Source organism: Trichechus manatus, unplaced genomic scaffold (genome assembly GCF_000243295.1).
Source record: "Trichechus manatus latirostris isolate Lorelei unplaced genomic scaffold, TriManLat1.0 scaffold00126, whole genome shotgun sequence".
NCBI classification, from domain to species: Eukaryota; Metazoa; Chordata; class Mammalia; order Sirenia; family Trichechidae; genus Trichechus; species Trichechus manatus.
This window is the reverse complement of record NW_004444062.1, coordinates 4,248,927-4,260,598: the sequence shown is the minus strand read 5'-3', so window position 1 is coordinate 4,260,598 and position 11,672 is coordinate 4,248,927.

The following is an 11,672-nucleotide window of genomic DNA, read 5'->3' as shown; positions in this document are numbered from 1 at the left end:
GAAACCATGTAGGACCTTATAGTCACTGGTAAGGATTTTATTCTGAGTGAGATGAGAATTCACTGGACGGCTGAGCAGAATGATGACGTGATCCAATCTGTGTTTTAAAACTACTGTCTGGACCTTGAAAACATTATGCTGAGTGAAGATAAGTCAGTCACAAAAGGACAAATATTGTATGATCCCACTTATTTGAAATATCTAGAATAGGAAAATGTATAGAAACCAAAGTTCATTAGTGTTTACTAGGGGGAAGAGGGAGGGGACAAAGGTGAGTTATTGCTTAGAGGGCACTGAGATTCTGTTAAGTGTGATGGAATAATTTGGAAATGGATCGTGGTGATGGTTATACAATGTGATGAAGGTAATCAATGTCACTGAATTATACATGTAAAAAATGTTGAATTGGTAAATATTTTGTTATATATATATTTACCACAATTAAAACACACACACATACACACAAATATAAACTACCACCTGGCCAGTATACGGGGAATAGAGGGTAAGGGACAATGTTTGTTGTTGGAGACAACAGGGGTACAGATGAGAGTCTGCAAAGGTTTGAATCAGTATGACAAACGGGTGGCGAAGGTGTGAGAGGTGGCTGGATTCCAGATAAGTTTTGAAGGTAGAGTGGTCAGGATGCATTGATAGATTGGATGTGAGGTGTGAGAGAGAGGAGTTAAGGATGATGCCCAGGAGTTTGACCTGTTTTAAGTCTTGGTTAGAAAAATTCAAGAGGTGGACACTTACTTCATGATGCTCAGAAGCACAAGAGAAGCTGTATTGCTGGGTTTTCCTAGGCAGAGTTTTCCAGTCCTGCACACCTCTAACATTGCCAGAGCACCATGAGGAAACACGGAGACACAGGGGTGTTGTGTTACAAGAAGAGAAATTGGACCCCAACCAGAGGCCAGCGCCACACTGAAATACGTAGCCCATGGTTCCCGTTTTCCCAGGAGATCTTCCCTCCTTCCCAAATCCTTCTGGTTCTGATATAATCTGCATTTCTTCAAACCAAATGAAAGTGGGTACAATTGAAGAATTGGGGTCACAATCCTAGAAACAAAATAATTCTCTGCGACTCTAGGCCTCGAAGTGAAATTACTAGAGCCTTGCCCTATTGACTCCATCAGTCTCATTCATGGGGACCTCAGTGGGACTCAGTGTGCTTCTGAAACACTCCCCTCTTGCTCGTTGCTGTTACCCCCAGGCCTGGCTAATGCCGCAGTTTCTATCCTCACCGGGTACATTACTCATATTGGGGATTCTAATCCTTGTCCATGTCTCTAACAGTCACTATTTGGAAGTGAGAAAGCCTACCAACTTCCAGTCATCAAACAGGCTGCCATGTACTCTCCAGTTCACACATGCCTCTGGCTCTTCATTGGAAAGACTCCTTCCATGCATTACAGCACCCCCTCTCTAGGAATCTGGTACAGGACCCCTGGGAGCCTGTGTTGAAAGACAGTTTGAGTTTAACCAGTTGAGCTACACTCAGTGTCAGCCCTGGCCCCACCAGGCTTGGGTCAAGCTTGTGCAACGTGACTCTTTTCCCTTCAGGCCATGCTCCTTCTTCATCAGTAACTCTCCTAATCTATTTCTTAACTTAAGCCTGGTTAAGTTTGCTTGAGTCTGGTTAAGTGGGTTTATGGAGTTGATGACCTAGATCAGGGGTCAGCAAACTATGGTCTGCTGCCTATTTTTGTAAATAAAGTTTTATTGGAGCACAGCCAAACTCATTCACATACCTATTGTTTATGGATGCTTTCACGCTACAAAGGCAGAGATGAATGGTTGCTACAGAGACCATATGGCCTGCAAAGCTGAAAATATTTACTATCTGACTTTTCACAGAAAGAGTTCGCCAATGCCTGTGATAGATTTAGGTAAGCCAATTCTCACAAAGTAGAAAAGAGGATTAAAAAGACTACTACAGAAATAAAGAAATAATTTCAACAGACTTCCTCACAGAAATGGGAAAGCCAATCTTCAAATTTACAAATTTACTTATTGCAAATAAGTAAACAGATAAATAAATCTATTGCGAATTGACTATAATATCAACATTGCGATAAGAAAGGACAATAAGAAAATGGCAGTACTGGTATTTTCCCACCCATAGTACAAGTTGCTTATCAGATAAAACAGTTATGCTCTAATCAGATCTGTGAAAAATCTGGGAGAGAGAAAGAGACTGTGCTAGATAGATAGATGGATAGATACCAAACCAAACCGAACCAAACCCATTGCCGTCGAGTTGATTCCAACTCATAGCAGCCCTGTGGGAAAGAGTAGAACTGCCTCATAGGGTTTCCAAGTCTGTAAAATCTTTATGGAAGCAGACTGTCACATCTTTCTCCCACAGAGCTGGTAGGTTCGAACTGCCAACTTTTCAGTTAGCAGCTGAGCACTTTAACCATTGTGCCACCAGGGCTTCTTAGATAGATAGGTAGACAGATAAATAGACATAGATAGATAGATAGACAAAAACAGTTGATTCTGACTCATAACAACCCTGTAGGACAGAGTAGAACGCCTCATACAGTTTCCAAGGAGTGTCTGGTGGATTCAAACTGCTGATCTTTGGTTAGCAGCCATACCTCTTAGCCACTATGCCACCAGGGTTTCCTGATAGATAGACATAAACAAATAAATAGTAGAATTGTGGCTACAGGTCACATGCTCAATTTTCTTTTAACTGCTGGGGTACATTTTTTCCCCTTAAGTAGCACTTATTTAGCACTTTTTATGGTTAAACACTGTCCTTAGAATTTCACATATGCTAAATCATTTAATCTTCAAAACAACCCTAAGAAGTAGGCATGTTATAAATTATCCCATTTTATAGATGAAAAAACTGAGGCTCAGAGAGTTTACTTAATTTGCTCAAAGTTACATAGCTAGAGAATGGCAGGCCGGGGATTGGAATCTAAGCAGTTTGGCTCCAGAGTCTATGCTCTTAAACTCTATGCTATATTAGCTTTCTTGATTAAGAAAACGAAGACAAAAGCAATAATTTTTTCTGAGAGCACTGCCTTAGTGGGTAGTCCTGTTGGCATGACTAGGCACCCCAGCCAACATTCTTTATCCCAAAATCTGGTTTGGCTGGCTAACTCAGATACTAGAGGTGCGTGGTGAAAGGATTTGGAGACCATTCCATTAAAGGGAAGGAGCCCTGGTGATGCAATGGTTAAGCACTCGGCTGCTAACTGAAAGACTGGAGGTTCGAACCCACTACCAGCTCCGCTGAAAAAACCTGGCAATCTGCTCCCATAAATATTACAGCCTAGAAAACCCTATGGGGCAGTTCTACTCTGTCCTATACAGTCGCTATGAGTTGGAATCCATTCAATGGCACACAACAATAACCATTAAGGGAACTTTGAATTTTTCATTTCAAGACATATTCCCAGGATGAATCCATCAAGTTTAGAAAGCAGCAAAGAAAATAGGTCCTCAGGCCTGGAGACACATCTACTCATCTCCTGAGATTTCAATGAGTTGTGAAGGATTGGTTAGCAGGTGTCACAGCTCTGCCCCACCAAGAACTCTGGCTCCTGAGGGAGGCTGAGAGTCTCTGGCTTGACTCCTGATGGAGAATTAACATCCTTTCCTGTCTATACCCCCTCCATGTGGTACAGATTGAAATGGAAGAGCATTTCCAAGCCTCCTAAAGGTACTATTGGCTTTTGGTTTGCTGTCTTTCCCACAGAAAACCGGAGGTGCAGTGGTTAAGAGTTCAGCTACTAACCAAAAGGTCAGCTGTTCAAATCCACCAGGTGCTCCTTGGAAACACTATGAGGCAGTTCTACTTTGTCCTATAGGGTTGCTATGAGTTGGAATCAACTCGATGGCAAAGAGTTTGGTTTTAGTTTTATCTTCCCCACTGGCTGTTCTGGTAGTGTAGAAAGAGTACTCTATCCAGAGTTAGGGGAAATGGGGTCCATCCCTGAATATCCATGCCTCCTTGAGAAAGCTGGTTACCTTGCTGAGCCTTGATTTTTTTCTCTATAAATTGAGGGAGCTCACCAAGATTGTCTCTAAGGGCGCTTTATTGGTTAAAAATGTTCTGACTCTATACTTAATGAAATGGGGAAAATATTCATGTCATATTTATTGGTGAAAAAAATCCTTTGCAAAACATCATGTTTGACTTTCGCAATTTTTATTTTAAAAGACATGTAGCAGGATGAAGATATCTATCCTTTTTACCCCCTTTGTCCTTCTCACACCCTCTGCTGCTGCAGGCAAATACAATGAAACCTGCAAAAGCTGGAACCTGTGCAAGGCAGAAACCTGTCAGAGAAGAAAAACTGAAGTATTTTCCACTTAAATAGAGAACTACAGAAAAGTGGTAACTGCACCCTGTCAAAGGCAGAAAACTCTTGAGACCTGATAAAACAAGGCAGCTCCGTCAAGTTCCGGATCTCACAGTTTTCACTGTAATTTACTAAGATTGTTTATCAGGCAGGAGCTTCACTCCAGGGAATGAGGGGCTCAGCTGGGAAGACTCAACCCCAATGGGCAAAGGAGTCTCAGCGGCTTCAACCAAGAAGAGTTGAGGGAACTCTGAGGGGAGGGTTTGTTGTTGTTGAGTGCCGTCACGTCGATTCCGACTCACAGTAACCCTATATGACAGAGTAGAATTGCCCCATAGGGTTTCCAAGGCTGTAATCTTTACAGGAGCAGATGACCAGGTCTTTTCTCCCAAGGAGCATCTGGTGGGTTCGAACTGCCAACCTGTGGTTAGCAGCCAAGCACTTAACCATTGCATCACCAGGGCTCCTTGAGGGAAGGGCAGAGGGGTAGAAAAGGAAAAAGGAAGGGAGACCATCCAAGGCAGACCCTGTATGAACTACAACTCAACTTTACGCCAGTAGGAATATTTGGAACATTTCTCTGTGCTTCTGTGTGTTTGTGATCTGCAGTGAGTGAGACCGAGTTCTGGTAATTGCTGTGTTTTTCCAGATTTTGCATAACATGACAACGTAGTTACATGAGCTTTTTAAAAAGATGACCACCTAGATGAACCCCTGAAACTATCACCCTGAGACAATCTTTCAACCTTAAACCAAACAAGTTCCCTGGAGTCTTCTTAAAACCAAACAATAGTCTAGCTTAACTAGTAAAAGATACCTGCCTTGAGCATTATCTTCTTTTAAAAACTATCTCTATAGGACCAAAGTGACAACGGCGACACAAAATATTAGATAGGAACTTTAGGGGGGCAGTGTGTTTATATTAATGGGAAAGGAATAGCTCAGAAAAGGAGGATGGGAATGGAGGCACAACTTGAAGAATATTATCTATGTCACTGAATTGTACATGTAGAAATGGTTGAATTGGTTTGTGTTTTGCTGTGTATATTCTCAACAACAATAACAAAAAGATGACCACCACATTAACCCTGTCTATCTCTGCCTGGTTGGGTGCTTCTGGGTAGCATCTCTTTTTCTTCACTGTGCCTTTCGATACTTTCTATTTTTTCTACAATAGACATGTATTACTTAGGTAATAAAATTTTTCTTCTAATGTTACAGTCTTACGAATATCCTTAATGTCTTGATATCATATTTTGGAATAAACAAATGCTTGAAAATTAGTCTATGTGGGAGGACTTGGCTTCCAGCAACCCTGAAATGGCCGGAATACTGTATGTCTGTGAACTTGTGATGTGAGACTCCTCCTTTTTAAAAGAACAGTTGAAAGAATTATCATGCTTTCTGGAAATCCTTTGAGTTTTGGGTCTGTTTTCTCTGGCCAGAATGTAATCTCTTGGGTGATGACATTACACAAACTTTGGTGAAATGCTATTCAGAATTTCTATTCATGGGCCTCAGGAAAGGTGGCTGCTGACATGAGAACCACAAACTTCCAAACCTAAATATTTTAACACTCTGTTAATTTGAATAAATATGTGAACAGATATGACCAAGTCAAAATTAATTGGGGCACCCAGGAAGTAGCATATACTCTGGATATGAAACTTCTGGATGTTGTTGTTGTTAGGTGCTGTCGAGTCAGTTCTGATTCATAGCAACCCTATGTACAACAGAATGAAACACTGCCCAGCCCTGCGCCATCCTCACGATCGTTGCTATGCTTGAGAACATCACAGCAGCCACTGTGTCAATCCATCTGGTTGAGGGTCTTACTCTCTTTCACTGACCCTCTACTTTACCAAGCATGATGTCCTTCTCCAGGGACTGATTCCTCCTGATAACATGTCCAAGGTACATTAGATGAAGTCTCACCATCCTCCCTTCTAAGGAGCATTCTGGCTGTACTTCTTTCAAAACAGATCGGTTCCTTCTTCTGGCAATCCATGGTATATTCAATATTCTTTGCCAACACCATAATTCAAATGCATAAATTCTTCTTTGGTCTTTCTTATTCATTGTCCAGACTTCACACGCATATGAGGCGATTGAAAATACCATGGCTTGAGTCAGGCGCACCTTATTCCTTAAAGTGACATCTTTGCTTTTTAACACCTTAAAGAGGTCTTTTGCAGCAGATTTGCCCAACGCAATTTGACATTTGATTTCCTGACTGCTGCTTCCATGGGTGTTGCTTGTGGATCCTAGTAAAATGAAATCCTTGACAACTTCAATCTTTTCTCCCTTTATCATGATGTTGCTTATTGGTTCAGTTGTGAGGATTTTTATTTTCTTTATGTTGAGGTCTAATTCATATGAAGTCTGTAGTGTTTGATCTGCATCAGTAAGTGCTTCAGGTTGTGTCATCTGCATAATGCAGATTGTTAATGAGTCTTCTTCCAATCCTGATGCCGCGTTCTTCTTCATATAGCCCAGCTTCTCGGATTATTTCCTCAGTATACAGATTGAGTAAGTATGGCAAAAGGATACAACCCTGACACACACTTTTCCTGATTTTAAACCACGCAGTATCCCCTTCTTCTGTTTGAACGACTGCCTCTTGGTTTAGGTACAGGTTCCGCATGAGCACAGTTAAGTGTTCTGGAATTCCCATTCTTTGCAATGTTATCCATAATTTATTACAATCCACACAGTTGAATGCTTTTGCATAGTCAATAAAACACAGGTAAACATGTTTCTGGTATTCTCTGCTTTCAGCCAGAATCCATCTGACATCAGCAATGATATCCCTCATTCCACATCCTCTTCTGAATTTGGCTTGAATTTCTGGCCGTTCCCTGTCAATATACTCCTTCAACCATTTTCGAATTATCTTCAGAAAAATTTTACTTGTGTGTGATATTAATGATATTGTTCGATAATTTCTGTATTCTGTTGGATCACCTTTCTTTGGAATGGGCACAAATATGGATCTTTTCCAGTCGGTTGGCCAGGTAGCTGTCTTCCAAATTTCTTGGCATAGATGAGTGAGCACTTCCAGCACTGCATCCATTTGTTGAAGCATCTTGGTTGGTATTCCGTCAATTCCTGGAGCTTTGTTTTTCGCCAATGCCTTCAGTGCAGCTTAGACTTCTTCCTTCAGTACCATGGGTTCCTGATCATATGCTACCTCTTAAAATGGTTGAACATTGACCAGTTCTTTTTGGTACACTGACTCTGTGTATTCCTTCCATCTTCTTTTGATGCTTCCTGCATCGTTCAATATTTTCCCCATAGAATCCTTCAATATTAGAACTCTAGGCTTGAATTTTTTCTTCAGTTCTTTCAGCTTTAGAAATGCTGACTGTGTTCTTCGCTTTTGGTTTTCTAACTCCACATCTCTGCACATTTCATTATAATACTTTAGTTTGTCTTCTGGAGTTGGCCTTTGAAATCTTTTGTTCAGCTCTTTTACATGATTATTTCTTCCTTTCGCTTTAGCTAGTCTATGTTTAAGAGCAAGTTTCAGAGTCCGTTCTGACTTCCCATTTTGGTCTTTTCTTTCTTTTTGTCTTTTTAATGACCTTTTGCTTTCTTCATGTATGATGTCCTTGATGTCATCCCACAACTCTTCTGGTCTTCGATCATTAGTGTTCAATGTGTCAAATCTCTTCTTGAGAAAATCTGTAGGTTCAGGTGGGATATACTTTGACTTGTTCTAATTTTCTTCAGCTTCAGCTTGAACTTGCAGCTGAGCAATTGATGGTCTGTTCTGCAGCCGGCCCCTGGCCTTGTTCTGACTGATGATATTGATCTTCTCCATCATCTTTTTCCACAGAAGTTGTCGATATGATTCCTGTGTATTCCATCTGGTAAGGTCCACATGTATAGTCGCCATTTATGTTGTTGAAAAAAGGTATTTGCAATAAATAAGTCATTGGTCTTGTATAATTCTATCATGCGACCTCTAGTGTCATTTCTCTCACCGTGGCTGTATTTTCCAACTACCGATCCTTCTTTGTTTCCACCTTTTGCATTCTGATCACAGTAATTATCAATGCATCTTGACTGCATGTTTGATCAGTTTCAGACTGCAGAAGTTAGTAAAAATCTTCAATTTCTTCATCTCTGGTTGGTGCATAAATTTGAATAATAGTCATATTAACTGGTCTTCCTTGTAGGTGTATGGATATTATCCTGTCACTGACAGAGTTGTACTTCAGGATAGATCTTGAAAGGTTCTTTTTGACAATGAAGGCAGCACCATTCCTCTTCGATTTGTCATTCTCAGCATAGTAGACCATATGACTGTCCAATTCAAAAGGGCCGATACTAGTCCGTTTTAGCTCACTAATGTCTAGGATGTTGATCTTTATGAGTTCCATTTCATTTTTGATGACCTCTAATTTTCCTAGATTCATACTTTGTACGTTTCATGTTCTGATTACTATTGGATGTTTGCACCTATTTCTTCTCATTTTGAGTGATGCCACCTCGGAAAATGAAGATCCCAAAAGCTTGACTTCATCCTCATCATTAAGGTCGACTCTACTCTGAGGAGGCAGCTCTTCCTCAGTCGTCTTTTGAGTGCCTTCCCACCAGAGGTGCTTATCTATCTTCCAGAACTGTATCAGACAATATTTTGCTGCTATTCATAAGGTTTTTGCTGGTCTTTTTTTTTTTTTTTTTTAGAAGTAGACTGCCAGGTCCTTCTTCCTAGCCTGTCTTAGTTGGGAAGCTCTGCTGAAACCTGTCTGCCATGGGTGACTGTGCTAGTATTTGTAATACAGCATAGCTTCCAGCATCACAGCAACCAGCAAGTCACTACAGTATGAGAAACGAGTGGTGTAATGTAATCTCTTGGGCGATGACATTACACAAACTGTGGTGGATGCTATTCAGAATTTCCATTCATGGGCCTCAGGTAAGGTAGCTGCTGACATGAGAACCATGAACTTCCAAACTTAAAAAGTGGAACATTCTGTTAACTTGAATTAATATTTGAACAGATATGACCAAATTGAAGTTAATTGGGGCACTCAGGAAATAGCATATACTCTGGCTGTAAAATTTCTGGATAACTAAGGTTTATTCAGATTATTTTCATGGCCCAAGCCTACATTTTAGAAAATCAGTCCAACCCGTATTTGCGTGCTATATTAGTTTCTTAGGGATGCCATAACAAATACCACAATCTGGGTCTATCGTCTCACAGTTCTGGAGGCTGGAAGTTCAAAATCAAGGTGTCAGAAGGGCCATGCTGTCTGTGAAGGCTCTAGGGGAAGATCCTTTCTTGTCTCTCCCAGCTTCTGGTAGCCCCAGACGTTCCTTGGCTAGCAGCTGCAGCATAACCCCGATTCTTATTCCATAGTCTCGTGGCCATCTTCCCTCTGTGTCTGTCTGTCTGTATCTCTTTTCCCCTTCTATAAATATGCCACTCATATTCGACTAAGACCCACCCTACTCCAGTATGACTTTATGTTAACTGATAACATCTTCAAACACCCTATTTCCAAACAAGGTCACATTCACAAGTATGGGGTTAGGATTTCAGCATATCTTTTTGGAGGGACACAATTCAATTTATTCAATCCTCTCCAGCCTTATTGAACCCTAAATGGCGAATTCAACTGCTTTTTTCTTCCATTCAAGCATGCTAAAAGCTATAGGACCACACTAGGTTGCAGGTCTTTTTTAAGAGTATGGTTTGGAGCTGAGCAAGGGGTACTGATTGGGCTGAAGCTGAGCAGGTCCCCGGGAAAACACCTAGTAGCTGTTTTTAGAATGAAGTCGAGAGGAGTCTACTCTCTAGTCATTAGCATCTTTGTTCTAAATGGTAGAATCGCCCCCAAAAAGTTTTGGTTTAAGTTAACATTGAGAGGTGAGCACCAACTGTTACCATTTTTCAAAAGTGGTGTCCAGCTGAATGAACTAAGTTAATCAAAATCGACCAAAGATTACCAGAGATGATTACCTTAGAGGGAGCTTTTAAGCAGTAACCATAGCAGCTAGCACCAAGTAGTCACTGAGCACCTATTCACCAGGTACTGCTCTGAGTATTGTAAGGAATAAAAGAATACAAAGTAGAGAGTCTCTGCCCGCAAGGTAGTCACCACCTACCTCCTACCTGGTGTTAAATGCCAAGTTGATGAAAAACAATAAGAAGGAGAAGAAGCCTTAGTGTTGTGGTGAGCGCGCTGGGCTGGAGCAGGAGGGAAATTCTGCCACTGGCCAACCATCACTGTGGGCAAGCCACTTCTTATCTTTTGGCCTCAATTTCCTCATGTGAAACTGAGGCATTAGACTTAATCTTGAATGTACCTTCAGCTTCTGAGATCCCTATGGGGATGGTTGCTGAAGAAGGCCTGAGTGTGAGCAGCAAGAATTGTGTCGTTTGATGAGGCACAGCAGTCCAGGGACAAGGACTAGAAGGCAGGAGGGGACAGGAAAGCTGGTGATAGGGAACCCAAGGTTGAGAAAGGACAGTGTTAACTTGTGTGGGGTTGTTAACCATTGTCATAGGGCAATATGTGTACTGTTTAATGAGAAACTATTCTCTTCTGTAAATCTTCATCTAAAGTACAAAAAAAAAGAATTATCTATGTGAGATCAGATTGACAACAGCAACTCAAAAGGTTTGATGCCTAGGGGGCAGTGAGTTGAAGATAATGGTGATGGAATAATAAAGGATAGTGAGAAAAGCAGCACAACTGGAAGAATGCAATCGATGTCACTTAATTGTACATGTAGAAATTTTTGAAATGTTGTATCTTTGGCTATGTATATTTTTACCAAAAATGAAAAAAGGTCCTCCAAGTTTGAGAAGGGAGAGTGTTGACATGTCTTGGGCTTGTTAACCAATGTCATAAAACAATATGTGTACTGACTGTGTAATGAGAAACTATTTGTTCTCTAAACCTTCACCTAAAATACAATAAAAAAAAGAATTGTGTCATTTGATGGGTGAATCAGACTAGAGGCATCAGGAAAATAATATCTTCACAATCATCACAAGGGCATAGGCACTTAAGACCCACATTTAACTGATGGCTTGAGTGGCTGTTTCACTCGGAGGATATTTTCCTGAAGAGGTACAGGATGACTTATCAGACAGCTGTAACCTGATGAAATAGAGCTCTCCAATTTCCTTGCTCTGATTCCAGGCAACTGAATTATCTTAATTTGGTTTTCCAAGGCAGTTTCCCCTCAGCAAGGGGAGAGACAGACATGAGTTCCCAAACTACATGGCAATTGGAAATCCACTTCTTTTGTGGGAACAAAATTAGATCACATATGAGAAATAAATGTGCAATTATGTAAAGTAGCATTCAAATGGGAAGGGCTATC